This window comes from Medicago sativa, chromosome 6 (assembly GCF_051527215.1).
Source record: "Medicago sativa cultivar Bolivia chromosome 6, Bolivia_mono, whole genome shotgun sequence".
Taxonomy (NCBI): Eukaryota; Viridiplantae; Streptophyta; class Magnoliopsida; order Fabales; family Fabaceae; genus Medicago; species Medicago sativa.
This window is the reverse complement of record NC_140754.1, coordinates 24044697-24066290: the sequence shown is the minus strand read 5'-3', so window position 1 is coordinate 24066290 and position 21594 is coordinate 24044697.

The window sequence follows — 21594 nt, the reverse complement described above, 5'->3', positions numbered from 1 at the left end:
GTTATTTTCTATATAATTCACATATTTCTTTGCGGGGCATAAGAGCTTGTGTTGCTCAACTTATTTGAGGTAAATGTTTTTTTTTTTTTTTAAGTTGAGGTAAATGTTAAAAATGTTAATGAGTTTAAAAATTATGAGGGTGAATCACTGTTTGTTTATAATACATCATTTTAGCTTGTTAAAAAAAAAGTTATGTTCGACTAAAAAAATATTTTTCCATGCGATAAATAAATATTTTAAATAGTAAAAAACGGTTAAATAAGCTTTTAGTCCCTATGAATATAGTCAATTTTGTTTTTAGTCCTCATAAATAAGTGGCATAGTTTGATCTCTATAAAAAAAAATTCATCACATAATTTTAGTCCATGTTAAATAAAAATGTGTTTAATTATGCTTAAACTTTTAAATTTTGTAATGATATTTTACATACTTGTTTAAAACATTATAAAACATTCCTCCACAATAAGCTCGAATTTCATTTCTAGGTCCAAATATCCATTAGTTTTATCTTGAAATTTTGGCGTTTAGAAAAATTTATATTTAATTCGGTACATTTTAAAAAATTCTAATTTTTCGTAAAAGAGATTATTATAATGTTCCTAACTTGTCTATAAAAAATTATTTAAAAATATAAAAGTTTAAGGATAATTAAACAAAGCCACTTGGGTTAGTTTGGTTGTATTGTTTTGGGATGCGATAGTCCGCTCCTTGTCAAGGTGTCATGTTCGAGTTAATTTGGTTGAGCTAATTTATTAGCTAAAATAAAAAAAAATTAATTATGCGTAAGCTTTTAAATTTTTAAAATATTGTTTACATAAGTTTTTTTTTGGTAGTGGCCGAGGTTTGAACCCCGGACCTTGCATATTTTATGCATTGTCCCACCATTATACAAAGTTCCTCTCGCAATTTTTTTTTAAACCGATGCAAAGAGCATCATTCAATATATAACCAAAAAAGAGTACAAAAAAGAAAAGGAGGACTATACCAAAACCTTTTCAAAAGGTGTTAAATCCGAAATTGGGCATTCCCAACCTATTCCCGGTGTACTCTTCCCTAATGAAATCGGGGATAATAGCCGACCAAAATAACTCGGAGGAAGGCAAAGTAAGACCTAGGTTTGCAAGGTCATCTCGCACAAGCATTAACTTCTCTATAAATATGGGACACAAAAAACCTCATATTTCTTAATCTAAATATACAATTATACCACCTATTTCTTAGACTCCAAGGTATCACAGAAATAGATTTGAAAGCCAAGATAACCAATTGAGAATCGCATTCAAGCCAAACATTTTGAAAGCCTTTGAGATGCGCAATTTCAATTGCCGTCATGGCAGTCACCAACTCGCGTACGGGGCATTCTAAGGACCTAGGAATTGAGGAAAAACAGCCTATGCAAATGCCTTTTGCGTTTCGAAAAATACCTCCCGCAAGCTTTCAAAGGATTCTTTGTAGCCGCACCATCAATGTTTACTTTTATCCAAGATATCATAGGAGGTGACCAAATAACTTCCTTAATGTTGGGAGCTAAACTCGAGCATATCTCTTCTAGCAGTATCCGTTAGTATTGTTACCGGCAATAGAGGTTTGCGCAATTATGAGACTTATAAGAGATTTCCTCCGAAAAAAAAGTTGGGCAAATTTATTAGCTAAAATTAAAACTTGTTTAGTTAGGCTTAAGCTTTTAAATTTTTAAAAGATTGTTTACATACTTATTTAGAACACTATACAAAGTTCCTTTACAAAAAAAAGTAGCTCAAAATTTAATTATTAGGTCCAAATTTTCATCAATTTAACCTTGAAAATTTGAATTTTAGAAAAAGTCATATTTAATTCACTGCATGTTAAAAAACTAAAAAAATTTATAAAAGAGTTTCTTATGAGGTTCTTAACATTTTTGTAAAAAATCATTCCAAAGGTTTTAGAAGTTTAAGCATAATTAAACAAATTTTAATTTAACAGAACGAAAACTACATACTAAATTTTTTTATAGAGACCAAAACCAATCACTTTTTTTTATGATGACTAAAATCAAAATTCATTGTATTTATAGAAATTAAAATATTATTTAACCCTAAAAAAAATTTGGTACAAAATAGTAATTTTTTTTGCCAAAGTAACAATTTTTTGTTTAAATAGCGTGGAATGTGAGTTTTCCAGACCTTTATGAAGAAAATATTATAATATATATACCAATCAATGTTGATCTAGTTGAGTTCATTCACAAGGATGTGAGAATTTTTTTATGGATGATATATAAGCATCTCGGTTAGTTAGAACTTAGTAAAATTTGTCGGCTTAACGCAATCACAATATAATTAAAAGTGAGATATGCGGCGCGAGAAAATGGAGAGAGCGGGGTAAAGAGTAAGAAGAAAGCCGAAGCAAAAGGTAGAGTCGTCTGAGGACTGTATTGGAGACATGGGATGGACCATTACGAGGGTAAAGATCGCAAATAGGGGAATGTTAAAACGGGACCAACGGATCTGAGATGGGAAAAGACTCGCTCGGGCACATGCATCATACAAGACCTTGGCTAGGAGAAGGAGGGATCTCTCCCTATTCTCATCTCTCTTATTTATTATTGTGTGCTGATTATTTTGTATGGATGTTTTTTTAGGTTTTATATGTTCTATGATTTGCTTTCAAAGTAAATGTTCTGACTTACAATGTAGGTTTCAGGACTTAAATTGTTTTTATTCATTGCTTCCTTTTTACATTTTGATTGCATCATGCCTTTACTTACGAAAAAGAAGGGAATATGAAGTGTCGAATTTTTTTTTCAACCTTGTTGTGGTGTTCGCAGAAATTGGTTAGGAATAGCCTATTATTTCATGATAAACAGATATGTTAGTGTCCTTCTTGACGCTAGTTTTTTTTTATCAAATCTTTTTTTTTTTTGAACGAGCAAAAATGGAATATATATTAACAACAACGAAGCCGCATCTCAAGCACAAGACGTGCCAAAAGAAAACGACTAAAGTTTACAAATAGAGACCAAACCACAAAACGGTAATGACTAACCAATACCCACACAAGCAATACCCTAATACATATACGACATTAGCTGCCTTCAACCACTAGTACGAATCCTCTCAAAAAAAAAAACACTAGTACGAATGAAATTTGACTTTATCCAACGGTTGATTAATATTATTTTCCTTGTTGCTAAAAAGTCTATTATTACGTTCATTCCACAAAACTCAAACACATAAAAGGCATATGAGTAGCATAAATGATCTCCGTGTTGCCGACCCTCTTGTTGAATAAGTGAAGTGAAGAAAATGGTCGGTAATGCTATACGTAGCAGCCTAAAAACCTAAATCCAATCACGAACTAAATGCCTTAAATCTCCGAAAATGGTACAAGAGAGGAATAAATGATGAGCCGTTTCCACTTCCCCTCACCCGGTCACACAAACCTCGCGCCTCCCGAGAATCTCACATGCCACCAAATTTGCCTTTGTTGGTAACCCGTTACGGAGAAGTCTTCATGTGAGAATAAACAACTTTACCGGAACATGTATGTGCCAAATTAAATCCGAAGTTGCGTCCAAAGTATGACTGTCTTATGTACCGAGAATCTCGATAAATACTACGAACGTAGTAACCGCCACTTGGGTCAAGCCGCCACCGCCTCTCGATCGAAGACTAATCCATCAAAGTAACATCGTACAACAACACCCTACACTCTCCTAACAACTCCTCCTCCCTCTCCCACAACCGCCGCCTCCACTACCACACTGTTCCCCCTTCCTCCCAACCTAAAACAAACATGTCCCTTACCGAACAAGACTTATAGACACACAAGTCATATAACCGTGTAAACCGCACCGCCAATGAAATTCCTCCCAACCACAAATCAATCCGGAAAAAGTATCCCTCCCATTCCCCACCTTTTTCGAAATACACTCCTTGAACCACCCTCCGCCACCCCACCACCACCATCACGCACCCGAGCCACATCCCGCCACCAAGAAGAACAACGCCTCCCCCTCCCTCGGGTAACCACCATCCTCGCCATAACGTGCTACGAACACCCTATACCAAAAACCTTCTCTATCTATTAACATCCTCCTTGAACCTTCTACCTTTTACCTATAGAGCTATATTAAACTCCCTCATCCTTCTTACCCCCAAAGATATTGGTCGAAAATCATTCAACTTTTGAGGGCTGTCGACTTTTTTGTACCAAATCTTGACGCTAGTTACTTATAACTAAAGTTGGTTAATTTTATTTGGTTTATTGGACTCTCGAGAAATTTGGATTATATAATCCGAAAATCTGCAAAGAGGTTTTAATGTTGACACAAAGGGTCCGTTTGGTAAACACCAAAAAAGAGCTTTTAGCTCTTAGCTTCTAGCTTATAAGCTCATTTGACAAAAATAACTCGTTTGGTAACACTTTTTGACCATGAGCTTATAGCTTATTTCACGAGCTTATAAGCTATTTTTCGAAGCTATTCCAAGTAGCGTTTGAGCTTATAGCTTATAGCTTATAGCTTCTCATATTTTCTTCCACTTTTACCCCTATTGTTTTATCTAAAATCCATTTTTACCCTTTTATTATAATTTAATTCAAACCTACAATTCCCTAATATACATCCCCGGTTTTTTTCCCTAATAAATATACATCCCTCGTTATTTTATTTTTTGACAAATACATCCTCGTTATTATTTATCTCACTTGTCTTATGTTGCCGACAATATATATATACCTCCATTTATCTTTTGCCTTATGTTGCCGACAATATATACGTCCATTTATCTTCTTTTTTTTTTTTGACAAAATACTTCCATTTATCTCTCTTGCCTTATGTTGTTGACAAAAAATATATATATCTCTGTTGACAAAAAAGTGTATATACCTCGTTATACTTAAATAAATTTTTTAGTGAATAAAATTTAATTTACAATATAAAAGATATATTAAATTTATAAATTTCAATTACTTTTTAAAAAACAAAATTGAATTAAGAATTTCTGAATATTTAAATATCGAGTTATATAAACTTTATATTTTGAATTAATAATACCCTTTTATGTCATTTTACATTTATCAAGCCTAGTTAAACCGCTAATTTTACCAAACACTTCAACTAGCTTATTAGTCATCGGCTAGCCTATCGCCTAGCTTATCGGCTATCCGCTATTTTTACCAAACAGAGCCAAAGAGCCAAACACATGAACCAACTCTTTACCAACTAGTCATTTTAATTTTATTTTGTGTTTGTTTATATGTTACAATAGGTTTAAAACTAGTTGTTAATGAAATTGTGTATAAAAAATAGAGCAAATATGCATTCAAATTCTTATAATATTAAAATGAACCCACAATGTTATTTTTCTTCGGAATGTGTTAGATTTTTTTCTCTAGATTATTAGAAACAAAAAATACTAAGGAGGTAAATGTATATTTTAACATAAAATGAGACATTGTGTAATGCAGTCATCTTTCAAGAGATGAGAATGTAATGTACTCTAACTCAATTAATTAATCTAAAACAAAAAATAGTGTCCCATCATAAATGAATTTTTCTTAATTTAGCGGGAAACGTTTGAAGTGTTTTTTGAAGAACAACACATCAATTTGGGAACAACTTCAAACAACGTTTGAAATTTCAATCCTTTAGTGTTGTTACTCAATGCGCAGTTAGGGATTCCTCACATTTGTGCAATCGAGACATATGCACCCTCAATGACAGGTTCCTATTGTCTAGTGGTTTGGTAGATAGTTGGGGTGTTGTTGCCCAAAGAGTGGAGGATAGAGCCGTTTCCGATCATTGTCTTGTGGGGCTAGAATGTGGTGAAGAGAATTGGGGGCCTAAACCATTTCGATTCAATAACGTCTCTGGTTGGAGCATGAAGGTTTGGAATAAACAAGTATTTGGAGTGGTAGATTGAGAAATTAATAAAACAGTTGCGGAATTGAATTTTCTTGAGTCGGTAGGAGATGTTGATGGCCAAGTTGATCGAGCAACTTAATGCACAATTCTGGAGGCAAATCAGAATTAAGGAGAGTTTGCTGCATCAAAAATCTCCATGTAAGTCGATTCTTCGAAGCTTTGAATTAGTGTCTGGTCTGAAAATAAATTTTGATAAGAGCAACATATATGGTCTGAATTTGGAGCCTCTTGTTTTTTATCTTGCACGATAGGTGATTTTCTGTTCAAATTTCTTGGAATTCCGGTTGGAGCAAGTCCTAGGAAGAGCAGTACGTGGAAGCCAGTGTTGGACCTTATGGAGTGGAAAGGGAAGCACTTATCAATAGGAGGGCGAGTGGTGTTAATTAACTCAGTGTTGTCAAGTCTACCGTTGCAAGAAGGCGGCTTGGATTAGCTGGGATAATGTCTGTAAACCGAAGAATGAGGGGGCTTGGAGTGAAAAATTTGGAGCTTTTCAATTTGTCACTTCTTGCAAAATGGAGTTGGAGGTGCTTGATGAATTCCAAAGCCACATGGTATCCTCTGTTATTACACAGATATGGGGACAGTTATGGGAGTTTGGGTTTGGAGACTCAGACAGTTGGTAGTAGCAACAAGGACTCGATTTGGTGGCGTGACTTGAAATCAATCGATATGGCTCATCCTGCATGTAGCAACTGGTTTTCTAGTTCTGTGGTTCGAAGGCTTGGTGACGTTTCTCTGCAAGATAGGTTCCCTAGACTATTCTCGGTTGCAAGAAATAAGCTGGCTTCTATGGCAGAAGTGGGAGAGTACGGTGGAGGCAGGTGGCTTTGTCGATAGAATTGGAGGCGCCCGCTGTTCAGTTGGGTGGCGGAGCAGTTGATTGATTTGGAGTCAGTTATTGCTGATGATAAATGGGTTTGGAAGCATGATTTAGCAGCTGGTTTTTCTGTCAATTCTGCTTATAAATTGCTGCAGAAATGTTGCTCTCATGTCCAGGTCTCTGCTGAGTTGGGAAAGGCGTTCAAACTGCCGTGGAAGTGCTCAGTTCCGTCTAAATTTGCAGTGTTTGGATGGCGTGTTTTGCAGGACAGAATTGCATTGAAAGAGGCTTTAGTTGCTGTTAGTTGTAAGTTATACACATTTGCATTCTTTCTATATGAATCAAAGTTCTAATAGTTTCAAAATTGAGCTCTAGATATACACTTGCATTCTCATATGCATGCTTGGAGCCTTGGACATTTTCAATACTACTAGACATAGTAATTGTTGGAGTCTAGTTTGTGAACTTCATTTTGTTCACACCATTGCGATATAAATTTGGATTTGATGCGGTTAAAATATCCTATAATCGCTGCAGTACCACATTTTGGATCTTGAATCAAGTACCAAAGGTTGAAATATGATTTGGTGAAGTTGAAAAATTAATCCTTTCATCTTTAATACGGTTGAGATATGCGTCGATCTCAGTGACTACAAGGTATTTTGATTGCTGTGGACAACTAAATTGGATGTCATATAATCATATTTTTGACATCCATCCCATCACTTGTAATGAAATTATGAGATACACACTCATTTTTGACAAGGTGATTATTTTAGGTAAGGTACGGAGCTGATTCACCGATGGTTGAGATTCTTGAGAAGGTTTGCCTACTAAATCTCAATGATATTCAATTTTCGTTTGTTTGAATGATTTTCAGTCTCAATTGATCTTTATAGAATCATCAAAGGACTCAGAAGAATAATCTTCCGTTAAACTTCTCCTGCTTGTCGAGCTGTAAATTGTTGATATGCTTGAATGCCTTTTACAATATAGTTTGTTCTAATTTGAGGAAAATTTCAGTGGGATTTAAATTTCTTGTATTATTGATTGACTTGTTGGTAGATGTATTCTGAGAAAGTAACAATATGAAGTATGGAATCTGAGAAACAAGTTAATGAACATGTGACTCAAAAGTTGATCACTGTTAATATGTATAAACATGAAAGATTTTTGCTTTGTTTTGCTGTGATAATTCTTGAAGCTACTATGTAAGATAAAGCAACCAAGAACTACTTGGATTGAAAGATCCTTCAAGTTCTGATAAATCTATCTATATTATTGTACCACTTTTTGAAGTTATCATCTCTACTCCTAATCAATCTGGCCTAGTAATTTGCCCAAGGCTTTAAAAGAAGAAACATTAATGATTTAGCTTGTTTGTAAAGTCTTAATTATTTATTGTAATAGATTAAGGGCTGTTAAGTCATGGAGCCCCTTCCCCATTCTTTTTTACAAAAAGATTATATAGAAGAGAGATAAATTAGTTATTATAACAAAGAACTGTTTGTTTAATTTTAGACTTTAAACTAAAACAATTGTATATTAATTTTCACTAGTCAAGGAGGTTTTTATCTTTTCAAAAATAACTAGACTTCTTTCTCACTATTCAACCAAACTAAGGGACATTCATATTTCCCTATCTTGTATTTTGCCTCATCTTTCACTTATATAAAAAATATGTCAGACTCTACTATATTTCCTAACAATTTGCAGTTTTTATATTCTAAAATTGATTTTTTTTATTTAAATTTACTGTTTAACTCGCTTTTATATAAATGTATTCAAGTATATGAACTATTTCACATTTGAACACTTTAATTGAAGAACCAAACACACATCTCAAAATCGACATTTTTTACTCCTCTCTATCTCTCTCCCTCCCTCGTAAATAAAATACATTAGATGTATGGTTTAATATTAAGAGAAAGATACAAGACAGATAGAAGTGAAAGATGTATTGGTTAAAAAAAAGTGAGAAGATAGAAATATTATTATTTTTTAAAAAGACATAGACATTCTTGATTAATTTAAGTTAGTTTACTAGTAATTTCATTGATGAAATATTTATTTGTCTTAATTTTATTAATGGAACTTAATAATAAAATAACTAATTTGTGCATATTAAACTACTCATTTTCCTTAAAAAAACTACTCATTTTATTTTAATTAAATATTTATTAATATCGTAAATATTTGGGTAAAATATATTTTAATTATTGAATGTGTGAGGCAATATCGTTAAAGTCCTAATCGAATTACAAGTATACATGTCTCTATAGTTACTCTGGAAATGAGATTTAATGCGGTCGGGGATCCGTGCACTTGGGTGTAGTTAGCACCTTGGAATCGTCCAATCTTATCCAATCTTGATTGGACGTCTTTGATCGTAAGACATGTTTTTACTTTTATTTTATTAAAAATTCTATTGTTAAAATTGGATCGCCCGATCTTGATCGTTTGATCTTAAATTCGCTCACCGTGCGACTTAATCATATTTTTCGATTGCATAAAAACTCAATTATTCAATCTAATACTTTTTTTGGGTCAAGTAACCTAGTGGATAGACATTCACTTTTTTAAGGTAAATAAGTGGGATGCTCGGGGTTCGAACTCGACCCCGCATTACTCAATCTAATCTTTAATTGCGCGTACAAGTGGAAATGGGTTAGGCCGTGACCAGGTTTTGTAAGGCCTAAGTCCGGCTTACTTCAAAAAGTATAAGCCCGAGTCCGACCTATTATCTCGTCATTGACTCATTTTTAAGGTCCGACTCGACCTTTTTAAAGGCTCGATGAAGCTCGAAATCCTATTCAAAAGCCAATTTTACACTATGGTATAGCCACACCTATAAGCCTACCACTAAATAGGTCAAATCTAATGAAGACCTAAAGCACACGAATAGGCTTGCTACTAAATAACGAAATCTTATGCTGGTCTAATCACACCAATATACCTCGCTACTAAATAACCAAATCATATAAAGGCTTGACTTTATAAAAAAATAATTCTAACAATATTAATAATGGAAGATAAATTATATATAAAAAAAACTTAATTGGCCGACCTAACAAGGCCTAATAGACTTTTATGTAAGCCTCAACCTAGCCTATCTAATTAAATAGACTTTATAAAAAGCTTGAGTCTAGCCTTCTTATTGAACGAGCCGGCCGAGTTAGGCTTTAAATAGCTAGATTGTATGCCCCCGTCGAACGGTCTAACTCGTTCCCACCCCTAAATGCGTGTTTTATTCAATTTACATTTATTTCTTTTGTTATAAACTACTCATTTCAATCACTATAAAAATAATTTTTTAAATCTATTGAATAATTAATGTATCTAATTTATATTATTGATCAGTACATATCCATTATTTAATAAATACAAAAGTGGTTTTTTCTTCTTATAAATCGGTGTAATTATATGTGTCGGTGTCGGCGGACACGACACATGTCCGACACCGAGACACGTATAATCCGAGGAGTGTATGTGTTTCACAGTCCCGGTTGATAAAGCACAGACACTCCTGGATTAGATGTGTCCCGGTGTCGGACACGCGTCGTGTCCGACACCGATACGACACTAACACATATGATTATATTGAATTATGTGATTTTCTCAAATTATTAGCCGTGTCGTTGTCCGGTGTCCGTGTCCGTATCCATGCTACATAGATAAAAACTTTTTTATTTGTATAAGTTGTTTTAGTTTTGTGCTTTTCATCATATTAAACCTCCATGTAATTTTAGTTTTGTATACATATATGATCATATTATGATCTTGTTTAAGTTTATCCATGTTACGTGGAAAAGAAAGTCCTCAAAGTTTGCATACTTTTTAGCTTTCATCAATGTCATCTTTGATTCTCATTTGGGTTTTATTGTTTTCGGTTGGTGCCTCCTATATATGGTGCATGTTGTCTCTTGTATGTTCTCTTACGCACTTGTACTTCTTATGCAAGTGTTGCGTCTCTAAATAATATATTTTTGTTTTTAAAAAAAAGTACACTTTAGGTCATTTAAGCTCACTTTAAAAGTAGCTATATTTTATTCGATGCACATATAAAAAAATGTAAGCAAATAACCACAATACATATGGTAAGATTGATAAGATTTTGTAAATCTCAAATCTTTCTCCCAACAAACACAATCTAAGAAACCTGAAACACTCAAATATAACACAACATCAAAGTTAGGAATTACAGAATTTAAGTACACATCCTTGGAGATTAAAAATGCATACAAGACCTTAGTGACAAGATAAAAAAAGTAATTTCAAAAGTAGGTGTAACACCCATATTTGAAAATATCTAGAATATTCAAAAGAGTGCTAATATTGATACCGGATACATTAATTATACAATAATTATACAACATCAAGTCTTGAGTCTACATACATCAACGTCCCAAGGTTCTTATGTTACATTCTTACACCAAGTTGTGCTACAATAAGGTACAAGACAATATATATACATAATATCACGACTCACAATGTAACATATGCATCCTTAAACTACACCATGAGAGCTCCAAGATAACACAATCACTCCATGACCTTTTCTTTACCTTTACCTCGGGATACCCGTGAACTCGAACAAAATAAGGAGTTGGATGAGACATAATGCCTCGGTGAGTTCTTCCTAGCCCTAAGCTAGTGATAACCTTGGGGGAAAACCTACGGTTATCACGTGACTAAAATACAACCTCGCCGGTTGATTATACGTGTGTGTGGTCATTTATGTCTAGACGGATGTGCACACTAGAAACCGTCTTAGAACCTTCATAACATGTTATAGGCTTTTACTATATCATACGTGTCATGGCGGTGAAGGGATCCTAATACCGCTTGCTAATGTACGTTGAACGCACCAAGTCTACACTAATTCATGACACAACCTATACCGGACGAATAGGGAAACCTAAGTTCGTCTTCGGTAAATCATTCATTTCATAATCTAACATAATCATATCATGCATAATCATATTTGTTCAGTCATTATGTTAGCGTGAATCAAACAATATTATCTTGGTTCGTTTTACGGAGAGCCCCGGGTGGAGTAACCCCGAGAACTATCCCATACATGACCGATGTACGTACATCGGACTCCCTCGGTGTCGTGCGGGTCCCTTACGGCTTGAATCGTTCCCCTTAGGTCGGGAACCTCTTGTATCCCCACCGACGTGGATAGCAAGAGACACGAGCACCTACATCTTATATTAGTCATGTTCCTATACAAACATACTCATACTTGTACATAGGCGTAGAAAATATTCTTAGCATCATAACTCATGTAACCTAGAAAGTAATATGACATTCTGTTCTCAACAACTATGTCGAGGCTCTAGTTTATTCCCTTCCTTAATGCTTTCTACCCGAATACCCGCTTAACCTCTCTTGTGCCTTCCTTGACATACATGTTAAGATTACCATGATTCTTGATTCGATGTTGCTTGAAGTTATGTGCATTGATTAGATGTTGTTTTGGGGTTATAAAGTTATAAATTGTTGAAAGGAAAGCATCGGAACGCACCACGGACCCCCGAATCGGACCAACGAAAGCCAAAGCAAGTTGGCCAAGTCCAGAGAGCCACGCTATTGGCGCAGCCGGGGCGTAGCCCTTGCCGAGGAATTTCGCTATTAGCGTATATTTCGCTAATAGCGTGGCTCCTCGTCCGTGGTACAAATTTTGCTATTTTTGACCCCAAACTCATCCCAATCGTTCCCGCAAGGCACCAAAACTTCCGGCAACATACATATATATTATAAACATCTTCATAACATTATTAACATGTATTAGACAAGATCAAGGCAAAAGGGATAAAATTCTCATATGAAGGTGAGAAAAACACAAGAAGGGGGTTGAATTGTGTTTTGAAAAATTCTTCGTTTCTCTAAACAACCGAATACACCGATCGAAGCTAAGTGAGACAGCCTTCGAAGTGATGATCGAATCTAAATGCAGCGGAATAAAACAGAGAGAGAAGAAGAAGAACGACACAAAGCAATTATACCGGTTCCTTCCACAATCCGGAAGTAGTCCAAATTCCCCTTGCACTTCCAAGGAGATTTCACTATGAGTAATATTCGATTACAAATGCTCAAGCACACAAGCAAGAGACTTCCAATGCTCAAGCACACAAGCAAGAGACTTCCTTTGCTCAAGAACACAATCAAGAGACTTCCGCTCAAGCACACCCGCAAGAGACTTCCTAACTAAACAAAATTACACGAAGAAAATTGTTTAAGGTTGAACACTTGATATACAATCGAGGTGCTCACAATACAAATCGATACGTACTCAATGGACTTAAGAATTTCTAAGATATGACTTTGAGACACAGAAATTCTAAGTGAATGCAGAACAATTTCAGCAGAGGTTTGGTATTTGTGAAAATCTTGTGAGTCTTTCGTTCAGCGTTCTTGCATTACCAATTCTCTAGGTCTTCACTCCTTTATATAGAGGTGTGAAAGAGACGTTGTGAAATTGCCAAAGACACCAAAGAGTCGTTGTTGAAGCTTGATCTTTCACCAATGATCTTTTGCTCGATTTGGTTGTTGTCCTATGAAGAACAAATTTGAAATCCATTCCTTATCCAAAGGAACATCTATGGGCGAGACCGTATTCGGAGCCGTTTTCTTGTCTTGAAGTGCGGACACAAACAGAGTAGTGGAGAACGTGGTTGTACAATTCGTACAAAGTACAATGTCAACGCTTTCGTCCAAATTGCAAACACACACCTTCAAACACCTTTGAAATGACCGTTGCAAGCTCCACTAATCCTTTGTTTGTGTTTTCGAATCCAATAGACGACTTTTGCATTGATGATTCTTCAATTCTTGATTCTTTGCAAATCCGGTTGATATTCGGCTTACGGTGAAATGGCTTCGATGAGGCGGCTTCGATGATGCGGCTTCGATGATGCAGCCTTCCGATGAGATGACTTCGCAGCCTTCGATGATGCGGCTTCGATGATGTGACTTCGGACCTCTTGTCTTCGGAGCACTATTCTTCAGAGCAGCTTACTTCAGAGCGCTATTTCTTCAGAGCAGCTTGACTTCAGGAGCGCTTTTTCTTCAGGAGCAAGTTGCCTTCGGAGAGCGTCCAAGCTTCAAATTTTTGTTGTTTCCATAGCTCTTTATTTGCTCATTCAGTAACCAATGATGATGTAACTTTATAATTATGGTCTTGTACACTTGAACAAATATTAGCTAATCCAATTTACAATTTTTAATACCTTGTTATCATCAAAACTCTTTAAGGTTTATTGTTAAACACATTTTGTTCCAACAATCTCCCCTTTTTGATGATGACAAACAAAAGTATTTAAAATTGATCAATTGTTGTTAATCTAATTAACAAGTTGACTTTGGGGTTCTCGAGGTTTGTAAGCTCGAATCCGAGGTTTGTAAGCTCAAACTCCCCTTTGAGTCTCGATAGTCTTTAAGGTGAGGTTTGTAAGCTCCCCCTAAGTTCTATCCAGTGTTAATTAAATTCATTTTTCGCACAATAATCTTATCGAGCTTAAAAACAAAATTGAATCATTGAAAGAATTTACTTATAGATAAGAAGAATGGTTCAATTAACTTTACTTGAATTTTGATACTCCTTCGTTCATTCATAGCTTATACCAATAAGGTAAAAAGATAGAAGTTTTTCAAAAATTTCAAATGCCATTAATGGGGCTCGTAGCCTTTAAATACTTGTCACATATACTCCCCTTTTGTCATTATCAAAAAAAATTAAAATAAATCTAAGCACAAAAGACAAAAAGATATGAGAAAAACTCAAACGTGAGAGAGTATACTAAGCAATGAACTAAATAAATCAGAGCAAAAATCATGTATATTCAATTGTCGAAGCGCCTAAACAAACGGTCGAATCGCAAGCATTCGAAGCAAAAGAAATAAGACAAGATGATTTCGAAGCAAGGACTAAGAAAATAAAACAAACAACAAACAAAGAAAAACACAAGGGTGTGCAACTAAGGGTTGGTTTGTTGTTGTTTCTTCATCTCTTCCATTTCTTCAATCTTCTTCTTCAACAATTCTTCAAGTTGTTGTTGCCTGCGAAGAAGAGCTTGTTCCCTTTCTCTAGCTTCTTGCCGCTCGCCGTGCCATCTCGTTTCTTCGAAGCTTACACAGCCTTGCTTCTCTCGGTCAAGTAATCCGTTTCAAAGAAGAAAGGCTGGTTTGCCAAGAGCAAGTGTAGAACTTCTTACTCTAAGACTCGATTCAGATTTTCCATTAGCCTTCGACCGAAGCTTGCTTGACTACGATGCATTTAGCCTTGATTTCTTCAATAACCCCAATGCCCGGTTCGAAGAGATACCCAGGAGTCTTCATATGCACCCGTGAGATCAATCGTCCTTCTTTGATCCACTGCAGATTGTGCATCCGACTCAAGATTGTCGAAGCTCGAATTGATATATCCAGATTCCAGGATGTTTGTGGGTGGATGTTCAAGGATTTCAAGATCGAATCACCGATTTCTAAGTCTTGAATAGGGTTAGGAACTGGAATGGTAAGGTGTGTTTGTGTGTTAGAAGATGAGGGCTGGTCGAATCAATGTGTGTGGTGGAGGTTGAGGCTTGAACATTGACTAGAGAGATGTCAACATCCATGGGAGTTGGTTCGGGAGAGTGTTCGAGGTAAAGGTTGAAATTCGGTTTCGTATGGTGGTTGTTGTGGTGAAGTTGTTGTTTCGAGTGTTGAGTTGGGGGTCGTTGATGGCTATTGGTGATTGTGGGGGTGTTGTGGGTTTTTGTGGTTCGTGTGTTTGTTGATGAGGGTTTTCTCGAAACAACATTTTCGAAGTAGCCGCTTCGGAGTTGTTTCGCAGGCTTTTTCGAGGCTTTGTCTATGGGTAACTCACACGAGTAGTGGAGAGCAAGATTGTCTAAGACGAAGTGTCTTCTATTGGTTCGAGTGCCGATGGTGAAGAGGGTGAAGTGGGGATAGAGGTGACCGGAATCTGGATTACCCGATGCAGTGGCCAGCCTTCGAAGTGATAGTACTAGGTGCTTTCGTAACCGCTTCGAAGCTTTAATGTACCACTTCCTTGACTTCTTCGACTTCTTCTTGAAAAATTCATCACAATTCTCCCGTACCCGAAGCCTTGAGCCTCGATCGAGACTGTTCAAGATACCTCCTTGATAGAATATCTCCGAGAGGAGTCTTCCATAAGGAACCTGTGGTTTATCCAAGAGTCGACTCTCGCTTCAAACACTCTACCAAGTACTTGAACACGTATTTGGGCACATTCACCTTTTCCTTCTTGATGAAGTGCCGGAGAAGGACCTTCCGAGCTAGATTTGGCTTCACACGGTCACCACTTGGAAACAGTGGTCTCATTCGAATCTTCAGAAGCATCTTGGTTTCCATGCTCAATTCAAAGATATTTCTTCTCCTTCTCGTAATTGTAAATCACCAAGTTGGCTTGCTTTTTCCAAATGCGTTTTTCGAAAGATTCGAAAGATCAATTCCAGAGTAGTATCCAGAGGCTGCAGCCTTGAGAACATACTCTATGTGCCATTGTGCAATTCTTATTGGAATACCACGAGATGCCGGATCTGATTTCATCTTCAACAAATGGCGCAAGACCCATTTCTTCTCTTGTTTTCCCTTCTAATTCAGATACATTAGCACCATTTGACTTTCCTCGGATAAGGATGCCGCTTTGTTGTAAAATTTTGCTCTTACCCGGAAGTGTCTAACTGTGAGCTTCATATGTTGGTCCATTCAACATTCTGAAATAATCCATGAGTCCTTGCTCTTCATAGTAGCTTACGATAGAACACCTATGAAAATTCGGAGAATCAAAGTCCACCGGATTCTCTATCCGAACTTGCAAATCCCATTCTTCCAATTTCATGCTTCTTCCTCTCGTAGTCATATTCGGGGACCATTCTTGAAGTAGATACTGAATCTTTTCGTTGCGAGCTTGATGATGCCATTTGATGATTGACGAAGATTTGAAGAAGATGAAGATTTTTAGGGTTCTAAGGTTGAGAGAATGCGCTTACTTCGCAAGAGGTTTGAGAGCAAATGTGTTTGTTGTGAGTGAGTAGTGTGTGAATTGACAAAGTGTTAAAAGTAAAACGATTGCAATTCAAAAGAGACAAACAAACATAACATTAATGACAAAATCGGGGGCGCGTGAAAAGTACTTTCAAAGCTTTTAAATCATCATTGCCCTTTTTAGTTATACACCAACACATACAGGCCACGTAAGAAGTTCACAGAGTAACTACCAAGTTAGTGGGCCGAAGTTACTTTAACAAGTAACTCCCAACGTTTCCACTAATTCAACTATTCGAAGCAACAAATCCAGCTTCGGACTTCGGATGCCGATGTCATCATCGAAGCGAGTTTTCCTCGTAACCTCAATAAAGAGCTTCGATGGACTACCGCTTCGAACTAACTTCGAACCTAAAATCCTATTCAGGAGCAAGCAAACATTTAATCGTACACGAAGTGCATGTTCAAATTTTTCTTTATAAAATCAAATCTTTCAACGAGTTAAAGGCTTAGTAAATATATCGACCATTGATTTTCGCATCAATGAATTGTATATCTAAAATTCCTTTTTGAACATAATCTACGATAAAGTGGTGTTTGATTTCAATGTGCTTAGCTCTTGAATGCAAAATTGGATTTTTAGACAAACAAATAGCAGCGATATTATCACAATAAATGGGAATACCGTTAGCAGCTTATCCGATAATCTTCCAACCGATGTTTCATCCAAAGTAGTTGTGTACAACAACTTGTACCGAAATGTATTCCCGCTTCGCCGTAGACATAGCAATAGTTGTTTGTCTTTTGCTAGCCCAGGATATAAGATTATCACCCGTAAAATTGACAATTGCCACCGGTTGATTTTCTTTCAATCCTATCACCAAGATAATCGGCATCACTGAGAATCCAATTAGCTTATAATCTAAGGATTTCCTATAAAGGAGTCCAAGATTAGTTGTTCCCTTCAAATACCCGAAGATTCTCTTGAGAGCGAGTCATATGAGATTCTCTAGGATTCGATTGGAATCTTGCACACAAGCATACACTCGAATAAAATATCCGGCCTAGATGCGGTGAGGTATAACAAAGAACCAATCATACCTCTATACAAACCTTCGATCTACTTTAGCTCCTTCATCTTCTTTGCTCAGGTTGCACGTAGGATGCATTGGAGTGTTCATCACTTTACAATCTTTCAAGTTTGAACTTCTTCGAAGCTCCTTTGTGTACTTTGATTGATGAACATAGACTCCATCTTTGCATTGATTGATTTGAATGCCAAGGAAGAACTTCAGCTCTCCCATCATGCTCATTTCAAATTCATCCCGCATTAACTCGAAAATTCCTTGCAAAGAGATGCATTAGTAGAACCAAATATTATATCATCAACATATATTTGCACAACAAGAATATCTTTCCCAAGGGTCCTTCGAAGAGTGTAGTGTCAACTTTGTCCTCTCTTAAAATCATTTTTGATTAAGAAATTACTTAGTCTATCATACCAAGCTCTGGGAGCTTGTTTCAAGCCATATAGTGATTTCTTCAATTTAAAAACATGGTCGGGATATTTAATATCCTCAAATCCAGGAGGTTGCTTAACATACACTTCTTCTTCTATGACACCATTGAGAAATGCACTCTTGACATCCATCTGATATAATATTATGCCATGATTAACCGCATAGGAAAGAAGTAACCCGATTGCTTCCAATCTTGCAACCGGAGCAAACGTTTCAAAGTGTAATCAATGCCTTCTTGTTGACTATACCCTTGTGCAACAAGTCCGGCTTTGTTTCTTGTTACTTCACCTTGCTCATTCAGCCTTGTTTCGAATACCCATTTTGTTCCAATAATGTTCTTGTGCCGAGGTTTGGGTACCAGATCCCACACATCATTTCTTTGAAATTGATTCAACTCTTCTTGCATAGCTAGGATCCATCCATCATCCGAAAGTGCTTCATCAACCGTTGTAGGTTCAATCATTGAGATTAGTCCAATCATTGACTCTTCTTGTCCGAAATGTGATCTTGTTCTTCTTGGACTATCTTTGTTTCCAATGATTAGCTCCTCGGGATGTGAAGACTTGTGTTTGAATGTGTTTTTGGGAGGATCTTCTTGATGTGAGCCATCTTGTGCTTCATCGAAGCAGTTTCATCTTGCGCTTCGATGTGGGTTCGGCTTTTCCGGACTATCTTCGAGACTCGGCTATCGATCGGTTCCGGAGTAGCTTCAGGAACTCCGTATCTCTGCAAAACTTTCACCCCCGCTTTGAAGTTTTATCTTCAAGCTCCTTGTCATCAAATTTAACGTGCATAGATTCTTCAACACAGAGTGTTTCGAATTATACACTCTGTATGCCTTTGACCTAACCTAAAAAGATTCCTCTTTGGGCCTTGGCATCAAATTTCTTTAGGTAGAGCTTGTTGTTCGTAATGTAACAAGTACATCCAAATTGATGAAAGTAAGAGATATTGGGTTTTCTTCCTTTAAAGAGTTCATATGCCGTTTTCTCCAAAATAGGTCTAATATAGATCCCGTTTTGAACATAGCATGCCGTATTCATCGCTTCGCCCAAAAATGTTTTGGTAAATTGTTTTCATGAATCATGGTTACGGCCATTTCTTGTAAAGTTCTATTCTTTCTCTCTACAACTCCATTTTGTTGTGGTGTTCTAGGAGAAGAGAATTCATGGAAAATTCCATGTTTTTCACAAAGCTTCAAATGGCTCATTTTCAAATTCTCCACCATGATCACTTCGACTTTCAAAATTTTTGATTCTTTTTCGCATTGAATTTGAGTGCGAAGTTACCGAATACATCACACGCAACATCTTTACTCTTTATGAATTTCACCCAAGTCCATCCGCTGTAATCATCAACAATGACTAATCCATATCTACTTCCATATAAGGATGCAGTACTCACCGGTCCAAATAAATCAATATGGAGTAATTCTAAAGGTCTTGAGGTTGAGACAATGTCTTTGGTTTTAAAAGATGATTTCACAATTTTCCTCTCTCGACATGCACCACAAAGTGCATCCGAATGATAGTCAATGTCCGGTAGCCCTTTCACAAGTTGTAACTTACTAAGCTTAGAGATTAACCTCCAGTTAGCATGTCCCAACCTTCGTGCCACATCCATTTCTTATCATTCACCGATAGTAGGCAAATCACCTTCGATCGCCCGTAAAAATTGATTTTATAGACATTGTCAACTCTCTTTCCCTTGAACACAATGGATTTGTCTTCCTTGTTGATTACCGTACGCTTGGGTTTTTCAAAAAGCACATCATAACCATTATCACAAAATTGACTAATGCTCAAAAGGTTATGTTCAAGACCATCTACCAACCATACATTATTAATTGAGGTAGAGGAATTACCAATAGTTCCCGTACCTATGATCCCGCCCGACCGGTTGCCTCCAAATTTCACATTTCCTCCCTCTTTCATTGTTAGGCCGAGGAACATGGACTTGTCTCCCGTCATGTGTCTTGAGCAACCGCCGTCTAGGTACCATGATCTTTGCTTTGGCAATCGCTCTTAGACATACCCGCATCATTGACATTTTTAGATTTAGGTACCCATTGTTCTATGGGTCCTGGAAGGTTAGTACTTAAGGCTTTACTCTTCACTTCTTGTACCTTGTGCCGTGAGTTGGGTTGCTTCGATTAACCATCACCTTAGGTTTTGGTACTTCGTAAGCAAGAATCGTCTTCTTCTCGAAACTTAGACTTCGAACCCTGCATTTTGGTTTCACCGTACTCGAGGAATAGGTTACGATCTTTTCAGGATCCTAACCTTTGAAGTTTTGGAATCGATTTGATCATAGCCTTTGACTTAGAGTTCTTTGGCTTTGAAGTAATCTTAGCCTTAGAACTAGAAGCTTCGTGTTCGATTGAACAACAGCTTCCAACTCGGCCCCTTCGGTACAAAGAATGTTTTCGACCTTCCTTGATGCATTCACAACAAGACTTTAGATTGGTTTTCTCCGGTTTCACTTCGGAAAACCAATTCCTCTCGCCATTGTTCTTGTAAATGCTATAAATCATAGAAGCCACTCGCTTCGTCAATGCCAGATATAATAAAATCTTCAAGAGCAATTTCATGGTTACTTAAAGGTTTTTCATTACACTTTTCTTGTAGCTTCGACATAAGAACCCGAGCCGATCTTCATATGTTTTACACATGAAGTCAAAGCCCCTAAGTCCTTGTTCGGAAGCTTTCGGATCCAATAAAGTTGATTTTTGCCGTTGTACCAAATCAGCATATTTTTCTTTTAAATCCTTCAACTCATTGGTTCTTACTTCAAAATGTGTAAGAAGTTCTTTAAGTGACTCAACAAGTTCATCTCTCGGGAATTTTGGAATATACCTCATTTTCATCTTCGAGTCCGAATCCGTCCCAGCTTCGAAGTTGCCGTTGCTACCAACCCAACAGCTACCTTTGCATCTTCATCGGCTTCCTCTTTATCGGATCCAGATTCACTACCCAAATCATCCCAGGTTGCCATTAAACTCGCTTAATCTCGCTTCTTGAATTTGCTTGGTTTGAATGTAGACCTCTTTGACTTGTCCTTTGACTTTTCTCTTTGAAGATCGGGGCATTCAAAGAATGAAGTGACTCGGCTTCTTACGATTGAAGCATCCCTTCGATCTTCTTTCCTTGAGCTTCGGAGTTACCCCTTCGGAGAGAAACTTTCCGTTCTTCTTGGCCGGATATTGAAGTCCGTTTGAGAGCATGGCCATTTCGCAAAGCATTCGGTTCGAATCCGAACTTGACCGTTCTTCCTCTTCGATTCAACCACTTTGAGAGCTTTTGATGACTTGCCTTTGGATGGAAGAGCTA